General features: G+C 35.4%; 1 pseudogene; it reads left to right on the forward strand.

Moving 5' to 3' along the window:
* The first annotated feature begins 701 nt into the window (after window positions 1–701).
* On the forward strand, window positions 702–1847 carry LOC149545434 (cyclin-dependent kinases regulatory subunit 2-like; annotated as a pseudogene).
* Window positions 1848–23867: the final 22020 nt, after the last annotated feature.

Here is a 23867-nt window from a genome sequence, read left to right on the forward strand (position 1 = left end):
ACTTAACCAACTTCAATGGTTGGAGCTTAGTTATAAGCCTAACATAATACTAAACACTAACTCCCTCTAAACACATTCATAGTTATTTATATTTTAAAATTTGAATTTCAAAACCATAAATGGCTTTATTTGGATATGCAACTCTTTTCTAAAGACTTAAACTCCCTCACTAGCCTATTCTAGACTTCTTAAACATAACTTAAGACTTCGACAATCTTAGTCCATTACAATCAAGTTTTTAGTCCTTTTAAGGACATTACAAGCACAAAAAAAAGGATCGTTTGAAGTATAACAAAGTATTGCACTATTTGAAGCCCATAATAGGTGTTGGGATCCTCTAGTTGATTTGTTGACCTAGATCATGCATTCCATCTTCTTGATTTGCTTTGGATGTCCTTGAGGTCTCCTTCATTTTCAACTTTGGCTTGGATGTTTGAGGTGCTCTTGCACCAGTAGCACAACTGCATTAGAGGGATTTGAAGACCTATCACTCTTTTTTTCAAGTATTCAAATTCATTTCCAGATCAATATGATTAGAATTTTGAGAAATCAAGTTAAAATCCATATAGATTTTTGTCTTAATTATGCATATGCACTTGTAGATCACTCTACTTTTTACTTTGTTCTGCAAGATGGATTTGATGTTTAGGATCTAAGTTTGTTTCTTGGCTCAAAATTTGGTAGGTCTCTACTTCATCAACATGCCTAATATCCGATATTCTGAGAAATACTTTGATGATCTACTTTTGAGTACAGGTTTCTATGCAGACCACTTTCTCTTTAACTATAGGTTTTTATATTCATATCTCCCTTTATTTTATTTATACTAAACATTTTTTCAGGCTTGGATGAATTTGTAGAGCCTAGAGCTCTATGTTAGACAAAATTGCAAGTTATGTTTCATACTATTCTGTGTGTATATATAATGAGAGGAAAAAGTATCTGGGTCTTTCTTTTCCTCTTACATCTGTAATGTATATATAACGTAGATTGTTGTCGCCAAGATACAAGTTGACATAGATGAAATTTTTTAATGTATGTATAGGTTCACAATAGTTCACAAGTGTGGATACACATATAAACACACACACATATTACCTAAACTTTAAAATTTGCATCAATTTGTATCATCTTAAAGAGACCTATAAACTAAACTTTGTTTGGGAATGATTTATTAGTGAACAACAATGCACTACGTTGTTTGTGCTACTTTTCTTGTTTGTATGCACATATATGTACTTACCTTGAACACACTTACACCGATATTTGGGATTTTATTACTCTCATATGACTGGAACTTCTTTTAAGGGATTGCTTACTCTCATATGAATGGAACTTACTCTCAAGGTAACCTACTTTTTTAATATCCATATTTCATATGTTTATGTCAAAGGAACTTCTTTGTGTTACTGTGTCTTTATTGGCATGCTTCCTTTTCTATTTTGCTATGATTAAAATTTTGTTTCTTTTGGATGGACATCATTCTAGACATATCCTTTGCCTTATGCCTTTATATTTTATGTCTCTAGACATGTGATTCTTCCTCCAGAGATTGCAAAGTTGCTTCCAAAGAATCATCCTCTTGCAAAGGTAATCATACCAATAGTTATTGAAGCTATTTTGAAAAAATGTTTCTCTAGATTTCTTTCTAATACAATGCATTTTGTCAAGTATGCTTGTTAATGCTTTCATTTATTTTGTTTTAGAATGAGTGGAGATCTATTGGAGTTCAATAGTCTCATAGATGGGCACATTATGCCATTCATCATCCTGAACCCCACATTATGTTATTTCAAAGGCCTTTGAATTATCAGCAAAAGAAACAACAATTACCAAACCAACAATAGTCATAGAAGTGACATTTTTTTATTCTAAAGTTTTCAAGTGAATACCGAGTTGCTTCCTTGCCTCCTTAATCATATTTTTTGCTCCCATATAGTGTTGTCTAGCATTTTTTGTGAGGGTTTCCTCTTAGATAGTGGTGTGATGCCTTTATCAACTGACTTATTGTTGAGATTTTAAAGTTTTATCCTTGGGAATTTATTTTCAGCCTGAGAATATGATAGTTTAACCCAACATTAACTTAAACATCGATGTGGTATTTCATGTGATTCTTAAATATGATATGGCTAGACAACTTTAATCATTTTGAGTTTATAGTAGCATATTTTTTGTTTGTATTTATCTCTAAACAATGCATTTTTTGTGTCCTAATTTGTGCTTAGTTTTGGGTTGAATTCATTGCTTATTACATAAATTTTTACATGTTTTTGCAATGGTCATGCTGAAGTTCACTCTTGGTTTTTTGTTTGCTAATATTCCCTGAGATTAGATTAGTTAGAGCCTGATCCCAAATATGTGTCTACTACTTATGGTTCCTTTTTCACTGATTGCTCTTCTTGTCTTTGATGCCCTATGAAAATTGATAGTCTATCAATATAAATCTTGAGACTTTGCTTAATAGAGGTATCCCTTCAGATATTTAAGTTTTCAAGTAATTGCCCACTAAGAACATGTTTAATGGAAGTTATCTAAATGGCTAATTACTATTCTTAGTAAATAGAAACTACCATCCAAACTACTCTGTCTTTAACATATCTCCATAACCATTATATTCCATATGTCACAACAATGATTCCATTTATGTTGAAACATTGCTATCATGGAAGATCTTTATGTGCATCCTCATGGTGGTTGACTCTTCAAAGGTCCTCCTTGAGAATATAAAACCTGACTCCCCTAATGGTTCATGGATTTAGACTCTATTCTTAATGATTCATCTATGGTTGGTGATGGTGCCAATAGCTCTACTCCATCTAGCAGGCTTGCACAATAGAAACTCCACTACTTGCTTGCACAAACATCCCAAGTGCTAGATGCAAGCTCCATCCTTAGCATCACTTTCTAGATCATCGCAATGACACACTAGAACAACAACCACTATCAAACCACACTCCCAAATTTGTGCCAATGGAGCGAGAAAGAAAAACATCTTTAGAGAGCTGCATATAGCAAATGGGTTGTTGCTTCATTCTGCTCTTATAGATTCAATGTCATTGATTTCATTTGGAATTTGGTACTACATTCATCCTTTTCTCATTCTTGGAAATGGCTCCCTCATCACTCGTGATAACCAACACAGCTAGTACATGATGGCTTGCCCTTTAGATCTCTTTTTAGGAAACCACAATGACAACCATTTCTAAACCATTCTACAAATTATGTCAATGAAGTTGCATATAGGAAACTTTGGGGAGCCTTCTATAGAAATTGAGATGTTTCACAACCCTCGAATAGAAATGATGCTAATGCCAATATTCGAAATCCAAAAAACATGTCTTTCTTGAACACCAATACTGATTCTATTGGAGGGTTTTTGGGAGCTTTCTTTTTAGTATCTCCCATTAACCATGATAGGTTCATAACAAATTTCTAGAGCGCCAAGTAGCCACCTAATTCTAGACAAGGTCTCACCATTAAATCAACTTCAAAATCATCGAACAGACGCACTATAGAATGGAAACCACTGCCAAGCCTCTTCCAAAATTGCTTTAGTCCAAGAAGATGATCTAAGAGAGAGTCCATGGGTAGGCATTCATTGGACGATTCACCCACTCTATTTTTTTTAAAAGAACTTAGTTTGGTCAAAATTTTGACCATCTCCTCATGGTTTTCCACCAAAAAATGGTTGAATTATCTACCAATCCTTTGGTCATGATCACGACATCCTAGTTAGTGGATGGGCCAGAATTGGTCAACATTTTGACCAATTCTTGAAAGTTTTTCACCAAGAATGAGTCAAAATTTTGACCAATTCTTGATAGTTTTCTACAAACAATTGGTGGAAATTTTGACCAATTGTTGATAGTTTTCTACCAAATATTGGTGGAAATTTTGACCAATTCTCGTAGTTTTCTACCAACAGTTGGTGAAAATTTTGACCAATTATTGATAGTTTTCTACCAACAATTGGTGGAAATTTTGACCAAGTTTTAAAAAAATTCGACCAATTGTTGGTAGGAATTTTGACTAACAAAGACAAAACCATTTTGACCAACCTGCAAGTTGGTCAAAATTTTGATAAGAAAAATAACGACAAATTGATTGGTAGAAATTTTGACCAACCTGGGTCAAAATTTTGACCAAAATTCGTCAAAAATTGAGTCCAAATTTATTAGTGATGTATGTGTTTGTATTTTTTATAGAACATTGCTTATAGAATATATCATTCATAAATAAAATTTCTTAAGCTATGTCATTCATGAATGAATTTTTGTGAATGATTTTTTTATAAAATTAATGTAATTTAATATTTTAAATATGATGAATCTTTGTTCCTTACATTTGTAATAGGGATCCATTTAGTTTCTTAAATTCCTAGTAGTAAAGGAACTTACATTTCTTAATATGAAAATAAAATTTAATAGATCTGGATTATTTTTTATTCTAAAATAATTAATCTGAATTATATATGTTAATGAGGAAATAAAATTTAAAAGGAATCTCCCTCTTTAATAATAGAGTTCAATAAGGAATTCAAATATTTGAAGATGTAAATGTAGATATATTTTAGTGGTTGGATTGTATGCATGTACAATTACATGAGGGTGTATATAATTTATGTAACTTTTCACAATCCGACTAATAATTTAGATCTACAATCAATCTTTTTTTTACATCATTCCTTTAGTAACCGACACTATCAAAGTTCAATGACTGAGAGGTGTTCTATAGTCACATAAGGTTGTAGTTAATTTGTTTATATATAAATTTCTCTTAAAAATAATGTGCAATTGGTGGTTGAAATGTGATCTTGGTTGTAACTAATAGAAGTGGAGTAGTATTTATGCATTGACATAATCTTGTTTGCATGAATTGTTAATTTCTAGTTGGTACAAAAAATTCTAATGTGAACTATCTTGGGTTTGATTATCTAGAACTAAATTCGATCCTATAATGAGAGCTAGTACCGAATTGGAACCTAGAGTGGAGTGCAAATGACTGAGTGCCACCACTATGTTGTTGAGGATTGGTTATATAGTTTTCATAGAATTTTTTGCAATATGCTATAAACATCTTACATTTTTGTAAGGGTCATTTTGTGGAGTGAAAATGAATGAGAAACATTACTCTTTTGTTAAAGATTGGTTGTAGGGTTTTCATAACATTATAACAATTTTCTATATCCCGATATGTCTTACTTTGTTATTTTAAGTAGCATTTTATGGATTTTATTTGCCCATGATGGTGTGAAACATCTTGATCAAAATTTTAAAATTTGAATTCTTTCCAAAATTTTCAGGTCTTTGTTCTCTTTAAATTAGTTACTAATACTTGTGATGAGTTTTACAAATTAGTTCATTTCTTTCATCTACCCTATCCCTAGACCTATAAGGGTTTGTTCATAACTTGAGTTTTAACTTTTGGAAATTCATGATGTTTTAGAAATTAGAATTAGGCTCAAAGGGATTTGATTTGAATTTGTTTTTATGTTGATTATTTTATTTTGGACATTAATCCTATGTTTTGAAAAAATATTGTCAACATACAACAATTCTTATTTTGACATTTTCAACTACGATCTCAATGAGTGTGTTGGCACAAGTACTATTATAAACATGTAATTCATAGTGGTTTTTGTGGAACTATGATCTCAATGAGGGTGCTGACACAAGTACTATTATATATAGGCAATTCACAATGGTTTTTGTTAATCAATTGCCTTTATGCATCAGATGGTAAATCAATTATAAAATAGTTTTGGATGGAAGATAATGAAACTAGTATTGCAGTTGTCAATAATCTTTTAATCTCCTTGTCATGGTTCAAAGATAATTTTCATACCTACTAATTGCATGTGTTGAAATACCTTAAAAACCTCATAAAAGTGGGTACTATGTGTAGAACTATTGTCACAAAAGTTTGCACCCTTGCCTGAAGTTTGACCTAAAGGAAACCTTGTGAAACATGGAAAAAATCTCCAAGTTGTGTGACTTGAACAATGAGATTGAGTCTCCAAAGAAGGCTAGCTTCCTCACTATTAGGAGGCACATAACTACTCTTTGAGAGAAAAGGGAGAATAAAATGCATGAAAATAAAACTACCTAATCTAATCTAGAGGGGTGATACACCAAATAGTATGTTCAGTCTTCTCTCTTCCTAGGAAAGCACAATTCATCAAAATAATCTCAAAATACATAGATTCAATCCTTACTTGACCCAAAAATCATATGTAGATCAGAAACCAAAATAATTATATAAGGAAGGTGTTAGTTTGTGTTGACTAATCAGGAAAGTATTGTACATACTTCATTAAATCTTTGGGGTTTGGGGCATCACTTTGAATTTTTTTTGGACTGTAGCTGACATAGTGGCTGACATATGGCTGACATGTTGTAACCCTAACGTGGCATAAATTTTCTTGTATAAAAGGGGCTTAGGGTTAGGTTTTTTTATAAGGACTGATGTGAAAATTGGTTCTTGTGGTAGTATTGAGCTGTAAGGGATTATGGATTGTAATCAAGTCATAATCACTAGATCATAATAATATTGGACTTGTTGTTTGGGGGACGTAGCCTAGGGATTGCGTGAACCATGTTAAATCTTGGTGCCTTGTGTTATTTTCTATGTGATCTATTATTTTCTAATATTTTTTATATTTCCAGCTAATTTTTATTTCTATCTGAGGCTTAATCCTAATAGAAGGAGCTTCACTCTATATCATTCAAATGGAAAGTAGATACAATTATACAATTGAAGAATGAAGGAAATACATCAACATAAGGCAAGAAGATATTGCAAAATCTATTAATGGAAGGAGGCAATAGAGAAATACATTCACTCAGAGGCAAAGAGAATTATAGTAGTAGAGTATGTCATACAATCAATATAGAATCAGAGAAAAGACCAACCATTGAAAGAGTGACAAAACTTGCTTTTATAGCTCAAGCATAACTGAAAAAACTTCTATTGAAAGACGAGACTCAACTACTACCTTTAAGTTTGCAGAGAACAATCAATGTTGACACAGGAAGATTTGATCAAGTATGCATCCATACATAGATATCTGATCTTTACATGTAAATCTGGCCTCGAAAAGATAGAAATGACAGCCCTAACTATTTTGGTTGGGTATATGGATTACCATGGTGGTCATGGAATGTATTATGCATTTACTAGACATGGAGAACACCAAAAGGTGGTTGCAAGAAATAAAAAAGGATATGTTCACCATTAACAAGATACTTGGTTTCGTGTTCAATAATTCCAAATTAGCTAAGTCATCGGGTCAACTAGATTCAACCGTCAAACTCACCATTTTGACCTATACTCCTGAAGTATTGTGCTAGATCACTCAACACTCTAACTATTATATTGACCTTTGCCTTCTCTTGTTCATGGTTTCACAACTCATTTCATTAATTAATTGCTTGGCCATGCAAAACCATGACCTCCTTACTCTATGCATTATCGTTGCTTCATAGCTTGAAGTCACTTTATCTCATAAACTATTGCAACCTTGCGAACATCATAAAATAGATTGCTTTGCATCCTCACAATGGTTAGGGCCTGACTGGGGTTTAACTGTGTGATGCTATGATGTAGTCATCTTTGCCTTTGTTGCTCATCAAAACTGGCAAGATGAAGCCTTCTTGGAACATGTGATGCCATGATCACTATTTTTATGACTACCATCTTTGATTCATGGCTTCGTGACTAAAAACTATAACTACGAATGAATCCTTGTGATTTTGCATGTAGCCATCAACTATTTCAATATTTCCTTATACACAGCTTTGTGACTTAAGTTCATAACCCCAAGTTAAACCCTGTGAGGGTGCAACAAAGGAAATCGCCACCTCGTAGCCCAAACCTTAGGTTAACATTAACTTCTTGTGATACTGCAATGATTATCTAACCTTGACTATATGGCACTTTTTGTGGCTTCTCAACTTAGAAAACTTTGAATGCATTGCCACCTATAAAGTTGCAAAGTCCATTTAACCTAATTTTGATCACTTAGTCATAGCATAAAATACTAACCACACCTATAACTCTATGAACAAGTGAAAAAAGGGAATTGCATCATCACAACCATAACTCTAGGCTAACCTTGACTACAAGAGAAGATGTGAGACCATTAAACCTAACTACTTCCTAGAATCACAACTTCTCAACTTAACATCCCAGTTGACATAAATGACCTGTGATCATCCGGTTGACTATTTTCACACCTTCATGACCCAAAACTAAATATTAGCCCAAATAGCTATGAAGCCATGCTAACACGAACCTTAATTGTCTCACACTTTCACAACCCATATAACGATTAAGCCATAAATCAAAGCGACATGGTGATGAAGGGGAATCACATTGTCGCAAAAATATCTCATTCGATGCAAAGAATTTAAAAGACTAAAATGGCTAACATTTCTGGCGATTCAGAGGGGATGCTTTCCTACTAAGCATGGACTAGTGGCCTTAAGCAATCCATTGGGCTAGAGTCACAAAAATGGGCTCTGTTTTGCAACAAAACTGCAACCTCTACAACTTGAAAAGTTCAAAGATTTCCCTCTCACAGAGAAAGGTTTGTGCTCATGCACTTATTGAAACTTGAAAAACTACTCTATTATATACATAAACCCTTAATCTTCTCTAGAAGTAAGCCTTAAGGTAAATTCCATTAACTAGAATTGGTAGAATATCACCATTAGACTTGGATAATTGAAAAAAATAAGCCTCTTTGCAACTAGTGATAACATATGGGCCACTCCACATAGCATCAAACTTGGAGTGTTTAGGAGGTTTAGCTCTACCCGCATCCCACTTGAGAACAAGATCTTCCTCTTTGAAAACCCTAGCCTTATCTTTCTTGTCAAAACTCCTTTTGACTTGTTGCTTATGTGTCTCAAGTGTCTGCATAGCTTTCCTTTTTTCTTCTAGTTCCATTAATTCTACCATCTTGACTGTCATGGCAGTATCTTCAATTAATTCCAATTGATGGGCTAATACCAGAGAGGGGAACTCAAGTGAAATAGGAAATCTTTCTTCCCTTCCATATACTAGCATGAAAGGTGAATTCCCAATTTCTCTCTCAGGTGTAATCCTATCAGCACAAAGAGTTGTTCTTAACTTTGAATGCCAAGATCTCTTATTATCTTCAATTATCCTCTTGATAATTCTGATTAGGTTCTTGCTAGAGGACTTAGCCAAGCCATTACCCTGAAGATAGTAATTTGAGAAAGTGTTGAAATAGATGTCATGGTCAACTGCCTAGGAAAAAATGTGAGTCCCAAAAAAGGACTTGGCATTATCTAATATCTTTGTTGAAGGGACACCAAACCTGGTAACAATTACATCAAGGAATTCTACTACTGAAGTCTTTGTGGCATCCTTCAAAGCTACTTCTTCTATCCACCTTTTAAAGTAATTTACTGTAGCTGAGATCCACTTGTGACTAGAGTTGGAAGGTGGATTTATTGGACCAATAAAATCCAGCCCCCATTGGGAAAATTGTTGATTAACCTGAATAGGATGAAGAGGAAGAGCAACTAATCTTTTCTTACCTAAAAAGAAGGCACACTTCTCACATTTCCTTACATGTTTATGACATTCATTGAACATAGTTGGCCAATAATAACTAGCTCTCATTATTTTTATAGCTGTTGTTCTAGCTGAGAAGTGGCCACCATTAGGGCCATCATGAAACTCTTTGATCATTCTATCTATTTTAGTCAAGGTTAATACATTTTAGTAGGGCTTCATTGAGATCGTTCCTAAAAAGAATCTCATCCACTAAGACAAAAGGAATAAACTACAACCTAAACCTATCTTATTTTAGCTTTGTCTAATCCTTATGGATATCCTCCTCCCAACAAGAAGGTTTTCATGTCATAGATCCAACTTTTTAGACTTTCATCCCCTATTGGTTGTTCATCTATTAACACTATTGCAACCTCTTTAGTCATCTCCTAGGATGAAATCATCCACTCACACAATCCCTTACCTCTCACAAGCTTTGTGATCTTGATGTCAATATCATATTCATGACCTTGGTGATCCATCCAGCTCTTTTCTTGTTGATATCTTTGTTCAAGATGAACTCATTCACACTTGCATGTGGAACTAGGAGTTGGATCTTGTTGTGTGATAGAAAATGTTTAAATTTCTTTAAATCTCATATGACAACAAGAAATTTCTTTTCCACATAACCATATTTGTCCTCATAATCCTTTAACCCTTCACTAAAAAATGCTATAGGTTGCTCTTCATCTACATCATTCAACTATGTTAAGATAACCCATATACTTGACTCACCCCAAGGGTATAGAGAGTGAAATCCTTATCGAAGTTGGCATTAATAAGGGTGGGGGCTAATGCTATTGTTATTTTGATCTCTTCAAAATTGGATCCTCCTTCCCTTGTCGAAGTGAACACCAAATTCTTCTTTAGCATGGCTATAAGGGGCTTAACCATGGTAGCAAGATTATGAATGAACCTTCTTACAAATTTGATTCTACCAAGGAAGATTTACAACCCTTTATTATGAATAGGAAGAGGAAGAGAAATGATTTCTTTTTTTCTCTCTAGATCAATGGTTAAACCATCCCTAGACACAATATGTCCTAGCAACTTTCCTTGACTGGTGGAAAACACACACTTGCTTGGATTCAAAGACACACTATATTCCTTGCACTTGATGAACACTTGCCTTAGATGACCAAATTGGTCTGCCACATTCTTTGAGTAGACTATTATGCCATCAAGATAGACCAGTACAAATTTCTCAATCATGCTCTTGAAATCCATCTTCATAGCTTTTTGGAAGGTAGAACCTACATTAGTTAGTTCTATTGGTGCTCAAAATTGTAACCCGGTTTTCTAGCACTATTGAGAAAATTGAGCCCTATAAATGCTTTTTGATGCCTACGTACCTGACTGTACATTTGAACCCCAAGAGGTGTTTAATGCTTCTAGCACCCTGCATTCAGCCTGTCTAAGTGTTTCATGAAGTTAAATTGACATTTCGAGCTATTTCGTGAAGTCTTGTTTTGAGCATTTGTCAAATCTACATTTTACCCTAAGTGTCAAATAGCGATAGGAGGCCTTATTTGCATCTGAATATCTTGGACCCAAAAATTTTTTGTGATTTTTCACTTTTGGAATATCAGTGTCCATACCCGAGAACCTATGTTTCAGATTTCGAGTCTATTTGACTAGGTTTTGAATCCCTCAAAGTTGGTCATGTAATATTGTCATGCTAATGCAATTAGTTCAAAATTTTGGGAAGCCCTGTTTGACGAGTTATAACTTTGACCTAGTTGACCAAAATGAGAAAATTCATATTGTGTTGCATTATAGACGTTAGGAACTTGTTATGGTTCAGGTTTCAACTCATGACAAATCCGTTTGATCAGTTTTCAAACATGATTACTAACACAATTTCTATCTTTTTACTGTGTCAGAATTTGCAGATTGTTTGGTACCCCTGTTCGGGATGTTATAACTTGAGATCCGTGATAGGTGAGATTGAATGAATTGTACCACTATGTTGTAATCTGAAAATACTTAAGTGTGTCAATTTTCAAGTCTTGACAAATCCGCTTCCACACTTCTCCAGGTCCATTCCATTTGCAAAAATCACTTTCCTGTCATTGTTTCCAGTCCGTAAAATCCAAGTAGCCTACTTTGACTACTCGCCATTTGTGCCCTGTTATTTTTCATGAGCTCAAATCCAAAATCCATATTCTCCTCACGACAGAGAACTAATGCCCCAGATTTCAGATCCTCAAGTGTCAGTTTACCTAGTTTTTGAAGCCGATTCTGAACCCAATTTAGTATTTTCTGACATGTGTTCTTGCAGGTAGTTCTGAGAGGTCAACTTTGATAGTGAATATCTTTTGACTTTGAATTCGTCATGAGATGAGATTCAACAGGGTAGGAGTATGCGGAACAGAGAATCAGTGTGTCAGATCCTAGAGCCCGATCAGGTGTTTTGGTCATTTTTTAAGGCTAGTCAAAGGACCTTCTGGCACTAAAATGATAGTGGGCAGTAAAGGGTAAAAATGAGTTTTTAAAGATAATTCAATGCTCATTTTTTATTTCAATCAATTTGAAGATCTCAGTAGATCAATTTGACAGTTCGGGTGTTTGGAAACGAAACTTTTTTAGCCGGACCCACTTTGGGGTCCGGCTAAATTCATCAAACCAACAGGAGAATCTAACAGTGAGATGAGAAAGAGGAATAGGTATCATTTTAAAGTTTTGAAAGGGATCATCCACATTCATAAGTCATCAAGTGAAGACTAAATAATCATGAATATGTTTCGAATTTTGTTTTTTAAAGATGATTGTGGGCTTTTCCAAATTGGTGCAAAGTACTCTATGAATTTGGATAGGGATCGTTTGTTTAAATAATGGGATGTAGTTGAAGAATTAAAATCCTTTTTCAAAATGATTTAGGAGTTTGAGGTTTCAAGCAGGTGAGTAAAGTTCTATACTTGGAATTACCGACACCATAGTTTGCCGAGCTCCATTTAGATATCTATAACGGGGTTTCCAAAGTGATTGAAATGGTTTAGAATGAATGTGACCTTTTGAAATATAAAGGTGGTATGGTAGACAAGTAGTCATTGTGTAAAACATTGCAAATCACAAAAGAGACAAATGACTAGATGCGAATTAGATGAAGGCGTGTCTTCCACATAAAGATTACTTGTCCCCATGGCATCATGAACAGATGGAGTTAAGGCATTTGAGCCCGGTCTTCTAGCAAAGGCAACAAACAAAAGCCGTAGCATATAAAAAAAAGTCACCCATTCTGGCAAAAGGGAGTCTGCGCCTTGAAAGATATAGAGAAGAAGCACCATAAAAAGCCAAGCACGCAAGTTAAGAAGGCTTCAACTCCAGAGATCGAGCTCACAGCATTTCAAGTAGTGGAAAACTTGTGCAAGACAGAGCTACGGCATAAAAGAGAGTAGATTCAACGCAATAAAACAAAGGAGCTCCACGTTGAGAATACAGGGAAGGACAGAATGCCATGGGACGTATGTAGGGAACTTTGTTACTAAGGCTGCAGCAATGAAAGCTCCTGTTAAACTTCCGCCTTCTATGCATACTGAAATAAAGAGTGGATGCTAAAAAACAGAGTACTCACGGCACAGGAGGCAAAGAACATGTCACTAGGAAGGGGTCGATATAATCAAGGAGGGAGTCAGTTTTTCAAAAATGGAGGAAGCCACGAACAATGAACAAAATATTGCGCACGCAAGCAGGCTAAAAAGAGCTCCACCTACAAAAAAGGGGGACACGCCACCAAATAGCAAGGTTCTTCTGCGATGAAAGGACAAGCTCCAGTCGATAGCATCTTCAAACTAAGTGCCCATGGCATGAAAGAGAGACAGAGGCCAGAGTGAAATTCAGAGAACGTCAACAAAGAAAAGCCTCCACGCCATTAGGAAACCAAGACGCCCAGTGCCAAGGAAACTCAGAGAAATATGTGAAGGTAAATGTCGCATGTTAGAGAAAGGTCACGCCCATTTTAAACAGCTCTACGCATGATGACAGAAGGAAGCTGCCTAGTTGTGAAAAGCACAAAAATAGGAGCCACGGCTTGCAAATGGGCAGCCCACGCTAAGAAAAATGGAGCCCATGAAAAAAAAATAAAAAGAACAGAGCCCCACATACATTGGACAGCGGAAACCGCGGCACGCAAAAGGGTGAAGATGGAAGAAAAAATTGCAACACAAAGGAAACACATATATCCCACATTGGGGATGTGCACAGTTTTTTATACTTTAAATTCGATTGCACAAGTAGCAGTAGTTGTGTAAGTCTGTCCTTTTTAGTGGAAGCCTAGCATGTGCCCATGCCGTGGGGTCCTGGATAATGTCTGCGGGATCCGACTTAAGAGATTTTAGACGAACATGCATGCGCGATGATGTGGTTGGAATACACGAGATCGTGCCAAGTGTCACAATCTAACGGTAGGCACATGACCACAAAATAGAGATGCAAGGAAGTGCGCATGACCACAAAATAGAGATGCAAGGAAGTTAGAAAGTGCGGGAATGCGAGAAGGCGACATGTGGCAACGCTCCAAGAGCGGATGGTGACGTGGCACTCAGGGGCAAGGTGGTCACTTGTTGTCATACGGGTGAATCACAGACCGCCACATGGCAAAAAAGGCTCAATAAAGCCCTGTTGACCAGATGGAGGCATAAGAGAGAAAATAAAATATTTTAAAATTGTCGTTTTCAAAAATTGCTTTCTCACAATGGACGTGCATGCAAAGACTTTTACATTAAAAGTTCATTTTAATCTAAAGTTTTGACTTTAGGTTAATTTAAATTTTGAATTTTAAATTTTCAGAGTGCAGTTGAGTTTTATACCAGAGGGGGACTTTTTCAAACTGGCTTTCAAGGAGTTTTTGAAAGGCTAGTATAGCAGTATTATATATCACTAGAATCAAGAGAAGACGAACTTTCTAATTCTGAGGTTAGTTTTCACACAGGAAGTAGTCTGTTCACGCTATAGGAGATTTTCTTCCAGATTCCTAACGTGCAACTAAACTCAGGTATCAAAGTTCAATTCTGATTTTTAACATGGAAATGACATGAATGTGGTTAAAAGACAGTGAAAATGTAGTTGGGGTCATTTCTAAGTCAGTTAAATGGAGTTTTATCAGCATTCTTGATGCATATTAGATATTTTGACAATCAAAGGATTTCATCATTTAGCAAGAGATATTTTGCAAATCAGTTACAAAACAATGATGGAAAAAAATTAGATCAATGTGTGGAAAGAGGAGAGGTTTTTCAGTTGCAAAAGATTGAATTTCAAGTGGACACATGTCAGTCATAGAACAGATATGAGAATTCATCTTCTCCTATATCTTTCTATCTTTCATTCTTTGTAAGGGTTTGCAGTTTTCTCTGGATACCAGCAGAGTTCCAGTGGAAAATATTGGAGAGTTTCTCTGGAGTGAAGGCATTTAGTAGAATTGGCCCTGGAATTGATGAATTCTACATGGAAGATCTGGGATGTGCTAGTTCTAGACCATGAAGCTTTTCTTTGGTTGTGATACCCCCATCCCATCCCATCAGTTTCTCATTCCCGCCATTTTCTCTCTTGTATGACAGCATTTGTTCATTTAATAGTCTAGTTTATTAGGTTTTTTGTGAGTTAATTTCATGCATTTTTATGTATTATTTCAAGGAAATCAATACAAGGAACATCAAGTGTTTAGTTTTAGTTTAAATCTTGTCTCCTTTCTCAGTTGAGCTATGGTGTTTTATGGTCTTTGAACAAAGAGCCTAGATCATAGTTGCAGTCCCTTAAGGTTGTACGTTGCTTCATTGTTGCTTGTAATTCAAAGAATTAAGTAAATGCTTCAGAGATTGTAAATGCTTCAGAGATTCAATAGGGTCGCAAGTTTATTGAGGGGGATATTAGGTAAGAATGAGATTTAGTTGAACATTGATGTCTATTTATAAGGTGAATGGATAGATCATATATCTGAATATATGAATAAGTATCAGATATCCAAAATGCATGAGGGAGATTCATGAATTGCCCAATGGATTAGGCACTGATCAGCTACAGGATCATAAGTTTGTTGTTCATACCTAGTTTTCATCCACTTTCCCCACCCATATAAAATCAAAACAAAATTCAAATTATCTTTACATTTTATGTTGAAGAGCTAGAACAATTTAACCCTCACTCAGCTTGTGCATTCCATAGAGTTGTAATTTGCTACTACACTTCTTTGTTACTGCATAAGTCATTAGGAGATTTAGGGGTTTTTATCTGTAGTAAATAGATTCAGGGATATGTTTTGCACTGGTATGGTATCAATTGAATTTGAGGTCCACCTGCCTAAGTCTTGCAAAGCTTGAAGTGAAGAAGGAGTTATGCCTTATAGTTGGCCCAAGACTGCAGTCTAGTGTATCTATCATAGGAAGTTTCTAGCCTTAGATGCATTTATCTGGTTTCTTGGTTATTTTTAAAACTGTTAAATCAAAAGCCAACAAGTCCAAAAGGCAATTTTCTATAGGCATAAGTGCCCCATTTAGTACTGAAACTTGTCATATATCTATCAGACTCCTAGACTAACACTTGGTTACAACCTAAAAACCCATCATGGAAGGAAAATCTTTCAGAGCCACTGACCTTGGACAAGATTTTCTCGATGGAATGGAGAGGATGGTGATCTTTAAGAGAGGCCCTTTTTAGGTCCCTAAAATCTACACATAATTTGATTTCTCCACTCTTCTTCCTAACAAGAACAAGGTTGGCTACTTAGGAGGAATGCCTGATAGGAAAAATAATATTAGCCTTTATCATCTTAGATAACTCCTTTATCATCATAGGTTCAATCTTAGGATTGACTCGTCTTTTCTTTTGTCTAACATGCATTGCATCACTATTTAAATCTATGGTAAGTTGAAACAAACTTGGGTCAAAACCCTTTAAACCGTCATATGTCCATGCAAATACATCTTGAATCCTTGACATAATGAACAAAATTTTCTTGTTCAGCTTCAAACCATACCTTTCCCAAACTAAGAACCTTTCCCTCAACAATGTCAATTAGTATGTTATCATCCTTAGTTGCAGCTAGATTTAGACCCTCGCTCCTTGCTTGATCATCAGGATTGAAAAAACTCTCTAAGGTGATTAGACCCTTAGGCATTTTTTTGGAACTAAGGTTCATGATCTAAGATCACCATATTGACTTTGTAGCTTGGGCCAATTCCTATTAGATAATTCTGCTTCATTTTGTAGAAAGTTGACAATTTGCACATCAGAGTCAAAAACCTACCAATTGGAATGTTTATCTAGAACTACAAGTCTTACAACCATTCTAATGAGATACTCTCTTTTATCCTCAACATGCTCTAGTACATCATAGTTAGAACCTATTTTAGCAAGTCTATTAACATGTTTGTTATCTCTCCTAGGGACACTCTGGATATTGAATGCTTGGAAGCCCTCAAGTAGATCCCAAACTCTGATTATTTGTGATGTTCTTCCTCCTTACTTGGTTAACAACCAGCTCACTATCCCCAAAGACCTTTAGGGATTTGATCCCTTTCCTTTGTGCAAGTTGGAGGCCTTGAATCAGTGCTTCATATTATGCTATGTTGTTAGTGCAACTAAATTAGAGCCTAAAAGAGAAGTAAAACTTCTCCAAACTAGGAGAGACGAGCATCACACTAGCTCCTGAGCCATTCTTATTTCTTGAGCCATCAAAAAACATGCTCCATAATCCATCAATATCTTCTTCTAGTTTTATGAGATTAGGAATAAGAGCATCTTTTTCCAATATATAATATGTGCCAAGGCCTACTTCTAGAGCTTCTTATGCTGGATCAAATTGAAAAGTAGTGTCCCACTCATCTAAAAGATAATCGTGTACCTCTGCTAAGGAAGTGGCAAGCTCATGTGTCATAGCTTTATCATCTATCTCATGAATTGTACAATTCATGTTCATGAGACTTGGTGTATAAGTCTCTATGTGATTAAGGGCTAGAGGTTCTACCCTTAAGGAAGCACTTGTCCTATATCTTGTCCTAAAGAGAATATAAGACTGATATGATGCAATATAACCACCTATCTATGTAGTGAAGTCTCTAGAAAGATAGATGGAAAAATGTGGCTCAACCTCAGCCATTGATATGTCTTCAGTGGCAATACAACTAGGGCATGCATGAAATGTCATTTATAGTTTTTTTTAAGGATCCCTAGTGTTTTGACAGAGCTACCATATAGTTGGAGTACATCTTTAACCATTGGTTCATATTTAATACCAAGGAGCTCAGCTACACACATAGGCATCACAGAACTGCTAGCCCTAGAATCTATCATGCAATTATGAACTAGTTTGCCCCCTATAATAAGAGAGTCATGAAAAGGAGGAGGAATATTTTGCTTACTTGTGTCTCCTTCATTTTTTGGCTACACTAGGCTAGTTGCATCATCTAAAGTGGTTGATTGATTTGACACATGTACATCGTTTAATCCTTGTTGTAGTAGCTCCAACTATGATGGCATAGTGGTAACAACATCCCACATACAAATATTAATAATAGTCCTATTCATTTTATATACAATGTGTATAGGAGTGCCAACTACTTTGAATAGAACCTTTGGAGCTATGGGAACTAATGACTAAACTTGAGCACCTTGAGGTTTAACAGACCAGCTATTTCTTATATTTTTCTTCTGCTGGGGAGAAACATTTGGTTGTGCACTTGTGGCTGGAGTATAAGGGGAAACATCTGATGTTGAAGCCTAATTTGATGGAGGTGTAGCATTTTCGGTAGCTCTTCTTTTTCTTTTTGTATTATGAGCTATAGCATCATGGTTATGATGGTTGGCATGACAATGTTCCTCTGGTTGATGGTTCATAAAAGAACAATCACCCTGATGCGGGTGAGAACCTTCAGTAGGTTGACTAGCATTAAATTGTTGTCCTACTACTTGATCTTGTGTGGTTAGTGCTTGGGATGATTCTACCCTATATCACATACACTATTCATAAGAATAACTACAAGAAGGAAAATAATCTTACTCTTGAGAAAGGTTGTTTTGAGGAACTAATGCCCTTGTTGTATTTGTGCTTGTATTTACTATAGAGGCATTACCCACATGCCTATTTTGATTGTGTGGAACATAACCGTAACCTTTATTTGGTGACCTGTATGTGGCGTTTTGATAATGAGGCTAGAAAGGCCTATTGTTTTGAGTATGTTGCCTTTCCAAGGTCACCAACTTATTGTTCATCTTTTGAACCACTGAAGAATGGTCTTGAAACTTCATATCCATATATGTGCTTTGATCCTTGATCTTATCAAAATTTTGTGTCAAAGCTTGCATCATGTTCTTCAACTCTCCCAACTCATTAGAAAATGTAGAGGCTATTGGAGTTATGGCAAGAGGTTGGCTTGTGGATGTGGTAGGAATAGGGGCTACTGTAGGCTGATGAGTAGGCATGTTAGGAAAGAAAGGCATTGGAGGCCTTGGAGCTAACTTCCCTCCTTGAATCAAGGTATTTTTTGCTTTGACAGAAATTTCATATGTAGCTGGTAGGGTATCCCCTCCCATGGTTTGTAAGGTAGCAGCAATATCACTATTGAAAAAGCTCTTGGGTAATACGAAAAAGCAATACCAGGGGAAGGTTTCACTACAACAAGTATTCTGCTACACCCTTAATATTAGTGTATATGGGGTTATGAATAGTCAACTTGCGGCTATCTTAATCCATAATTAAGTCATGTTATCATTATTATATTATTATTTAGATAAGTGGGTCAGCCTAGGTGTTATGCAAGATTGTTTCTATTCAACGTAAGCATAAATAGGTATATATAGGAGGTTGTGAGTCTTATTTTAACATCATATTGTGAAGTGTGTTCTCATTGGAGATATTTGGAGGTTGCCCCCTCAAAGTTGCCTATTAATCTAAGTTATTATCAAGTATTTATATAATATTTCATATTATTTCTTCTATTGTGCAAGTTATTTCATTACAAGTGGTATCAGAGCATGATCTTGGCACTATAGAGGCAAGCTTTTTTCTCAACATTGGGGCAATTTTGGGAAGAGCATAACTTTCATATTTTAGCATTTTTTTCAAAGATTTTTAACGGGTTTTTGAAGACCACATTAAAGAAGCTATAGTCCAAAATTTAGAGGAATTGGAGCAAATTTGAGAAAATTATTGCAGAATTACTATTTCTACATAAGTTATTAAGATTTTCGCATCTCTCACATCTTGCTAAATTGGACTATAACTTGTGTTGGGCTTTTGAATACATAGTAGAGGAGCCTAAGTTTCAAAGCTTGGAGAAATTGGAAAAAAACGAAAGATATTGTAAAATTAGGAAAATTTTCTCTCAAGGTAGCAAATTTGCTAATTTTGTTGGGATTTATTTCGAGTAAGGGTATCTTGGCCCTAATAAGTTATAGTAAAAAATACATAAATAAATCAGAGAACTAACATTTCATTTGTGTGGTTTATTTCAAAAATATTGGTTTCCATCATGATGGGGCCTTCAACAAGAGGCAAAAGGAATGCTACCACACTAAGAAAGTCCTCTAATCAAGAATGAGAAGCAACAGAGGATAGTAATCCCAATGAAGAACATATTAAATTCAAGGAAGAGGTTAAGAGGGATATGCGTGACCTACAAGGAGATATATCAAATCTACGAAACATGTTAAGTACTTGTACGAATGAAAAAATTAAGGAACTCTCAAGCAATCAAAGTGAAACCTTCAAGTCGACTAATAATGACACAAATTTTATTAATCCTATGGAATCTAGGAAATTTTTTTCCAAAGGTGGATATGCGCAAATTTGATGGCAAGGATCCTCTAACATGGATAAATCAAATAGAGATTTTTTTTTGAAGTAAATCAAATCCCATATGGACAAAAGGTCATGACAGCTTCCTTATATCTAGAATCAGATCAATTCATTTGGTATCATTGGCTTTGTACTCATAGGAGGAAAAAGGGTATGGTCAAATTTTATATAAGAACTCCAAGCACAATATAGCAATAGTGTGATAGAAAAATTCTTTAGCCAACTTGCTAAGCTTCAACAAATAGGATCAGTCAAGGATTATATTCAAAAATTCCAAACTCTATCGTAAAGAGTGGATACAATTATAGAGGAGAACTTCAATGATTTATTCTTGGGTGGTCTTAAGGATCACATTCAACATGAGGTACACATGTTTTGTCCCAGCTCAGTAAATGGGTATTTCATATTGGCACACAGGGTAGAGGAGAAGTTCTTGATTCCTAAAAAGTAAGGGGCTAATGTGACAAGAGAAAAATGATTTTTGACACCTTCTCTTCCTCAACCTACTAGGTTGACTCACAAAAAATTGAGAGAAAAGAGAAAAAGTGTTGTGTTTCAATTCTGATAGAAAATATAGTCAAGGACATAAATATAGTGAAAAGAAATTGTTCTACATTGAAGGTCCAAGTGATGAAGAAGAGGATGAGCCCATATCAGAGGAGGATAGGGAGTTAGGTGATGAATCACATGATTCTCAACCAATCATTTCTTGTCATGCACTTTCAGGTTTCAGTGCACCACAAACTCTCAAGGTAGTAGATATCTTAAAGAACCAAAAAGTAACCGTGTTGATCAACACAAGTAGTACTCATAATTTCATCAACAAAAAGTTGGCAACTCTTCTAAATTGTTTTATAGATCTAGCCCCAAAGTTTTAGGTTTTGATTGCAGATGGGGGCATAATTAGTTGTTCAGGGAAGTGTCATAGCATCAAATTATCCATGGGAGATTATCAACTTGATACCCCAATGTATGTGATACCCATGGGTGCAGTAGATATTGTTTTGGGAGTCCAATGGCTCACTACATTAGGAACAACTGAGATGAACTTCCAAGAACTATTAATGCAATTTCAATCAAAAGGAAAGGTAGTGGAGCTAAGGGGATTGAAGGAAAAATCCCCATAGATGGTAAGCTCTCATAAAATGAAAAAGTTTCTTAAGAAAGGCATGGATGGATTTGTGGCCTAGCTATCTTCATTAGAAGTCTCTCAATCTAATTCTCTTACTCATCCAGATTTACAAGCAATAATTGATCATCACTCAGTGATTCTTGAAGATATGCCTAAAGGACTTCCTCCTAAGAGGGATAATGACAATGCCATACAACTAGTTCCAAGGAGCCAACCACCAAACATCAGGCCTTACAGGTACCCACACATACAAAAAAGGAGAGAAAAAATTGTCGAGGAAATGCTAGAGGTAGGAATTATCAGGCATAGCCAAAGTGCTTGCTCCTCACCTGTTGTGATGGTGCATAAGAAGGATGAAACTTGGTGCATGTGTCCAAATTATAGAGTACTCAACAAGTACACCATTAAAGATAAGTTTCCTATTCTAGTCATCGATGATCTTCTAGATGAATTAAATGGAGCTATGTATTTTACCAAGTTATATCTTAGATTGGGTTATCACCAAATTCGAATTAAAGAGGAAGATATTTGTAAGATGCTATGTCAAACTCATGAGGGCCATTATGATTTTTTGGTGATGCCATTTGGTCTTACCAATGCACCATCTACATTCCAAAGTTTGATGAATTCCATTTTTAAGAAGTTCTTGAGAAAGTTAGTGTTAGTGTTTTTTGATGATATATTAATTTATAGCAAGACTTCGAAAGAAAATTCGTAGCATATAGATCAAGCATTAAAATTACTTGAAGATCATCAACTCTATGGTAAACTATCCAAGTGTGCTTTTTGTCTTAGGGAAGTGGAGTATATGGTACACATAATTTGACATGAAGGGGTAAAGGTGGACCCTAAAAAAATTAAGGCTATCATGGAATGGCCTATTCCAAAAACTATTAAGAAGTTGAGGGGTTTCCTAGGATTGACATGATACTATAGAAGGTTTGTGAAGAATTATGGTTGTATAGTAGCACCCCTTACCACTCTATTGAAGAGGGAATCTTTTCATTGGAATGAATCTACTAATGTATCATTTGAGCAATTGAAGAAGGCTATGTGTACAAATCCAGTGCTTGCCACTCCAGACTTCACCAAATAATTCATTGTGGAATGTGATGCTTCTAGAAATGGGATAGAAGCAGATCTCATGCAAGAAGGTCAACCAATTGCTTTTGAGAGTCATCAATTAAAAGGTAAAAAACAATTGAAACCTATTTACAAGAAGGAAATGCTAGCAATCCTTCATGCAATTAAAAAATGGAGGCCTTATTTAATGGGTCAACACTTCAAGGTTAAGATAGATCATGATAGCCTAAAATACTTTTTGGAACAAAGACTATCATTAGAAGAGAAACAAAAATGGGTCACTAAGATGTTGGGATATGACTTTGAAATTGTATACAAGAAAGGGAAGGAAAATATTGTGACCAATGCACTTTTCGAGAAGGATGAAAAAGATGAATCTTTATTGTGTGCCCTTTCAATATTACAAGAAAATTGGATGGTAGAAGCCAAAGAAGAGTGGAAAAATGATGTTGCAACAAGTAATCTCATCCAACAAATAAAAAGTGACCTTAGTAGATCAGATAAGTTTTGTTTAAAGGGGGATATTATTTGGTATAAAGAGCACTTGTATCTCTGCAAGAATTCCACTCTTAAACACAAGATTCTCAAAGAACTATGTGAGTCCCCAATTGGTGGTCATTTAGGATTTTTTAAGACATATCATCAGGTCAAGCAAGATTTTTTTGGGAAGGGCTAAAAGGTGATGTTTGAAAATTTGTGGTTGAATGTTTGGTTTGTCAAAGAAATAAGGGGGAAACAATTAAGACACAAGGTCTCTTGCAACCTTTATCTATTCCTAGCCAACGTTGGGAAGAGATATCCACGGACTTCATCACAGGGCTTCCCAAATCTAAAGGTCATAATGTCATCATGGTAGTAGTTGATCACCTCACTAAATATGTACATTTCATTACATTATCACATCCTTTTATAGCAAGTATAGTGGAAAAAGTTTTCTTGGAGAATATCCAAAAGCTACATGGTATACCTAAGGTTATTGTTAGTGATCATGATCCTATGTTTACTAGTCACTTTTGGAAAGATTTATTCTCATGTTTGGGTACTCAATTGGCTCATAGCTCTTCATAACATCCTTAATTAGATGGGCAAACTAAGGTTGTTAATAAATGTTTGGAAGGATATCTATGTTGTTTCACTTCAGAAAAAGAATCTCGAATCTCAATGAGTAGATTGGCTACCTCTTACAGAATGGTGGTACAATGCTTCTTTTCATAGCTCATAAAAAATATCTCCATTTTTGGCACTTTATGGATATCATCTTCCTTCCATCACATCATC

The sequence above is a fragment of the Cupressus sempervirens genome, chromosome 7, assembly GCF_028749045.1.
Source record: "Cupressus sempervirens isolate cs-2001-9-10 chromosome 7, ASM2874904v1, whole genome shotgun sequence".
Classification (NCBI taxonomy): Eukaryota; Viridiplantae; Streptophyta; class Pinopsida; order Cupressales; family Cupressaceae; genus Cupressus; species Cupressus sempervirens.